The sequence below is a fragment of the Tasmannia lanceolata genome, unplaced genomic scaffold, assembly GCF_043159265.1.
Source record: "Tasmannia lanceolata isolate RefF3 unplaced genomic scaffold, GAP_Taslan_0.1 ptg000541l, whole genome shotgun sequence".
Lineage (NCBI taxonomy): Eukaryota > Viridiplantae > Streptophyta > Magnoliopsida > Canellales > Winteraceae > Tasmannia > Tasmannia lanceolata.
Window position 1 is genome coordinate 32,501 of NW_027519213.1, and position 5,404 is coordinate 37,904.

Below are 5,404 nucleotides of genomic sequence, written 5' to 3' on the forward strand. Positions count from 1 at the left end.
AGGTGTTATTACATTAATAAGTATTTCGAGTCATTCCAAATAGCGATTTTGGGTACTAGAAATGGGTCCGAAATAGGATGACTCTTTCAAGACTTTTAACTCGATTTAAATAACTCGATTGTTTCTGGGGGGTCCTGTCGGGATAGTACAGGTCAAAAGTATCTAATTTGGGTATAGGAACCCATGAGTTGTTCTATGTAAGGGTTCCTCATAATTCAACAGATTGAAGATTGAATCAAATCAATTAAGTATAAATCTGGGACAAGGAGAGAGTCTAATTGGTCGATGCATTCTGTTTCTGTTTATGTATTCATATCGAATCAATAGAAACAATGATTCTATACCCCGATCTTAATGAAAAGAATACACCAACGCCAACCGAGTAGAATATACCCTAATCCCGAGCTAGGCATTCTACTACAAAAGAGAAAAAAAAAAATGAGCAGACCTCTTCTTTGATTTTATTATATTATTATATTATATTCATTGAATATTTTCATTGAAAATGGAATATTTCCATTTTATTTTCACATAATTATAGATAATATAATTAATATTGAATTAATCTTTTTTTATTCATTTTTGATGAAAATGAAAATATTCTTTCATTTATTTTTTTTTTTATAGAAAACCCAAGGTAAAGTGAGAGAGTCTTATTTGTACAAGAACATAATATGTCTACACCATATCTAAATAGAATTGAAGAAAGGGTAAGTGGATTCTATTGGATGAATCTTGAAACGAGGCATGACCGCAGCAAACAAACTCAACTATGTGGTTCGATCAAAATTGTTGTTTCGACTAAGCAGTTATGGATGAATTGACAATTCCAATTTGAATCGACTAATTCGGTATATTCCACATTCATGAGAGTGCATCTATGTTTCTGCTTTACGAATATGATATTTCTGGGCATTTCTAATAATATCAAGTCTTATTCCTATTTTAGCATTTCTAATTTCGGGAGTTTTAGCCCGATTAGTGAAGGACCAGAGAAACTCTCTAGTTATGAATCGGGTATAGAACCAATGGGGGATGCTTGGTTACAATTCCGAATTCGCTATTACATGTTTGCTCTAGTTTTTGTTGTTTTTGATGTTGAAACGGTCTTTCTTTATCCATGGCAATGAGTTTCGATGTATTGGGTGTATCTGTATTTATAGAAGCTTTCATTTTCGTGCTTATCCCAATTGTTGGTTCAGTTTATGCATGGCGAAAAGGAGCATTGGAATGGTCTTAGCTCCTGAATATTCAGACAATCAAAATCAAAAACAAAGAAAAGATTACATTGAGACAGTTATTAATTCTATTGAGTTTCCGTTACTTGACCAAACAACCCAAAATTCAGTTATTTCAACTACATCGAATGATCTTTCGAATTGGTCAAGACTCTCCAGTTTATGGCCGCTTCTCTATGGTACCAGTTGTTGCTTCATTGAATTTGCTTCATTAATAGCTCGCGATTCGACTTTGATCGTTATGGATTGGTACCAAGATCGAGTCCTAGGCAAGCAGACCTCATTTTAACAGCGGCACAGTAACAATGAAAATGGCGCCTTCCTTAGTGAGATTATATGAGCAAATGCCTGAACCAAAATATGTCATTGCGATGGGAGCTTGTACTATTACAGGAGGGATGTTCAGTACGGATTCTTATAGTACCGTTCGGGGAGTCGATAAGCTAATTCCTGTGGATGTCTATTTGCCGGGCTGCCCACCCAAACCAGAGGCAGTTATAGATGCTATAACGAAACTTCGTAAGAAAGTATCTCGAGAAATCTATGAAGATCAAATTGGGTCTCAACAGGAAAATCGATATTTTACTACCAATCACAAGTTTCATGTTGGACGCAGTACTCATACTGGAAATTACGATCAAGGATTACTCTATAAATCTCCATCTACTTCAGAAATACCTCCTGAAACTGAAACATCTTTCAAATACAAAAGTTCAGTATCTTCCCACGAATTAGTGAATTAGGCAGGATGCTTTTGTGCAGAATAACAAACAGCGGGTAAATCTTCATAAATTTCATCGTAAATGTGAAATACTCATACAAATACAAATGTGGGAGAGATCAAGAAGATGCAAGGTCGTTTATCTGCTTGGCTAGTCAAGCATGAGCTAGTGCATAGATCTTTGGGCTTCGATTACCAAGGAATAGAGACTTTACAAATAAAGCCCGAGGATTGGTACTCCATTGCTGTCATTTCATATGTATATGGTTACAATTATCTACGTTCCCAGTGTGCTTATGATGTAGCACCGGGCGGGTTGTTAGCTAGTGTGTATCATCTTACGAGAATACAGTATGGTGTGGATCAACCCGAAGAGGTATGCATAAAAGTATTTGCCCCAAGGAGGAATCCTAGAATCCCGTCTGTTTTCTGGATTTGGAAAAGTGCTGATTTTCAAGAACGGGAATCTTATGATATGTTGGGAATCTCTTATGAAAATCATCCACGCCTGAAACGTATCTTGATGCCTGAAAGTTGGATAGGCTGGCCCCTACGTAAGGATTATATTGCCCCCAATTTCTATGAAATACAAGATGCTCATTGAATGATAAGAAACTAATATTCACTTCTACGACTCCAGATATTCAAGGAATCTTTTTATGTTCTGTTCTAGATGAAACAGAATAACTGGACTCTCATCTCAGTATTATGAATGGGCTACTAAGGGGCTTCATTGATATTCCCCAATTTGGAAGATATCCATTTCGGATGAGCAAAGCAATAGGATGAATCAAAAGAGTTCTGCACCATGAACTTTGTACCGCGCACATCACTTAGATGGGCCCCGAAAAGTCACGTAGGAGGGAGTGAAGAAAGAGAAAGTGAAGAAATAGAATATGAAAGAAAATATGAAATTATGAACTCAAAATTCAGAAATGAAAAGGGGATCAGATTTCTTTGTACTGTATCTGAAATGAATCCTGTCTATTCCTACCCTTCGATTCCTCTCTAGACTAGACTTTTGGGTTTTCAGCCAACTAACTTCAATTCAAATATGTATGAAGTATTAACATTCTTTTTGAGCGAGAGCAGGTACAGTATGAACAAACAAAAAAGAAGAGGGAACAGAATCTAATTCTTTTCTTTACCCATCAAAAAAAAAATGGGGGATCTAGATATATCCCTAGATGGATAAGTATGTATCATGATCTAGACTATTAACGAATAGAATATGGATCCCGATCCATATCGATTCATTTGTATGAGTATCTATTCGATATATTAACCACGTGCCAGGAACCAGATTTGAACTGGCGACACGAGGATTTTCAGTCCTCTGCTCTACCAGCTGAGCTATCCCGACCATCCCCGACGCATCATCCTACTAGAGGGCTTGGGTCTATGTCAATTAAAGGGACTCAAAAAACATTAGAAAATCTTACCTCAGCCTTGGAATTTCTTGGATCTTCAAAAAGAAGACTTTGTAAGTGTAAGAGTAATGATATGGACTGTGAATGATTCAATAATGGAGATTCCTTGCCATATATGTTCATTTGTACGTAGATCATATCTATCACAAGACTTGTGATAAGAGAGAAAGATTTCTGGTCGGATCCATTTGTGAAAGAGTAGAGTGAGTGAGAAACATAGCTAAGCTCATTTTGAACCACTGACGAAAAAAGAGGATAAATGGTTAGGGAATGGAATAAAATAGGCCTTTTTTTTTTATTGGGGATAGAGGGACTTGAACCCTCATGATTTCAAAAGTCGACGGATTTTCCTCTTACTATAAATTTCATTGTTGTCGGTATTGACATGTAGAATGGGACTCTATCTTTATTCTCGTCCGATTAATCAGTTCTTCAAAAGATCTTTCAGACTCTGGAGTAAATGATTTGATCACTGAATCTTCGATTCTTCCTTTTGGAATCGATTTAATTTAGCAAGAATTCTGCAATTTTTCATATAAATAATCAAAAAATCCGGATTCGGGTCGTGATTAATCATTTGATATTTAAGTACGTCTATGTACTTAAATAAGGTCATCCTTTCTGGAGTTTTGATAGAAGGATTCCTCTACCAATGTAGTCAACCCCGTTCGTTAGAACAGCTTCCATTGAGTCTCTGCACCTATCCTTCTTTTGATTCTCGCTTTCTGAACCCTTGTTTTCAGAAAACTGGATTTGGCTCAGGATTGCCCATTTTTAATTCCAGGGTTTCTCTGAATTTGGAAGTTACCACTTAGTAGGTTTCCATACCAAGGCTCAACCCAATCAAGCCCGTAGCGTCTACCAATTTCGCCATATCCCCCTTATGAGATCTCGATCTCATTGTGATCCCATCCCTTCTTTCATTTATGTTGGAACCATTGAATTCATTAGATACTGATTCCTATATCGAAAAAGTGTCTGCTCCTATTTTATTTCTTGCCCATCTTCTTTCATATCTATTGGAGGACCATTCCATTATTTGGTCCAATCAGAAATGATTCTATCATTGATGTATCTGCAATTCAATATGGATGGATATATCCCACATATAGATGTTCCCCCCCCCTCTCATTTTTCCCGCGCAGTTTGGAATACTGGAACGGTCGATATTCATTCTTCTTTTTTTTTTTTCGTCCTATCTCCTCCCTTTCCGAATGAAACAAAAGGAATATCTCAGTAGGATCTGGATTGCATCCTTATCTTATCCTTTCCTTAGGAACTACACTCTAATAGAAATAGAATTCATATAATCTGCTATAACTGCTATAACTAATAGTTATATTCTATTCTATAATAGAATATAGAATTATTTCATATGTATATAGTATTATTTTGCGTTTTTTAATTTGATTTGAATGAAAAAAAAAAATTCTAGTGCTAGTGACTACTAATAAATGAAATAATCAAAAATAAATAATCAAATAGAAAATAATCAAAAATAAAATCAAAATTCATATTATATTAATAATTATTAATATTAATTAATATGTTATAATAATTTATAATAATTAATATTAATAATTATTAATAGCTAATAGCTAACTAAGATCCCAATAGTTTCCCGAATTCCTATTCACGCACTATTTCTGTTATATGAGCCCGCTTAGCTCAGAGGTTAGAGCACCGCATTTGTAATGCGATGGTCATCGGTTCGATTCCGATAGTCGGCTTTCTCTATTTGTTCTATTTTTTTTTTTTATCAGGATTGATCATCTTTCCTTGAGACCAAGGAATATTGAGAAGACCCCCCCTTTTTTTTCTCCAAATGTCGGGTTACCGATCTATTATGTTATGTCGCGGGAACTTCCAACTATGAATAAAGAATAAAAAACGGATTGGAGCCGTTTGATCTATACAGAACAAATCAAGAAAAGGATCCTTAACTTCCCATATATACAATATACAAAATAATACGGATATTGATACAATTCATCTTATTCCTCTTTGTAGTACTT

General features: G+C 35.4%; 2 non-coding genes across 2 annotated transcripts; one reads left to right on the forward strand and one right to left on the reverse strand.

Annotated features, from left to right (window-relative positions):
- Nucleotides 1–3,249: 3,249 nt before the first annotated feature.
- Nucleotides 3,250–3,322, reverse strand: TRNAF-GAA (transfer RNA phenylalanine (anticodon GAA)). Its single transcript has one exon. It is a non-coding gene; the product is annotated as a tRNA-Phe (tRNA).
- A 1,724-nt stretch (nucleotides 3,323–5,046) lies between these two features.
- TRNAT-UGU (transfer RNA threonine (anticodon UGU)) lies at nucleotides 5,047–5,119 on the forward strand. Its single transcript has one exon. It is a non-coding gene; the product is annotated as a tRNA-Thr (tRNA).
- Nucleotides 5,120–5,404: the final 285 nt, after the last annotated feature.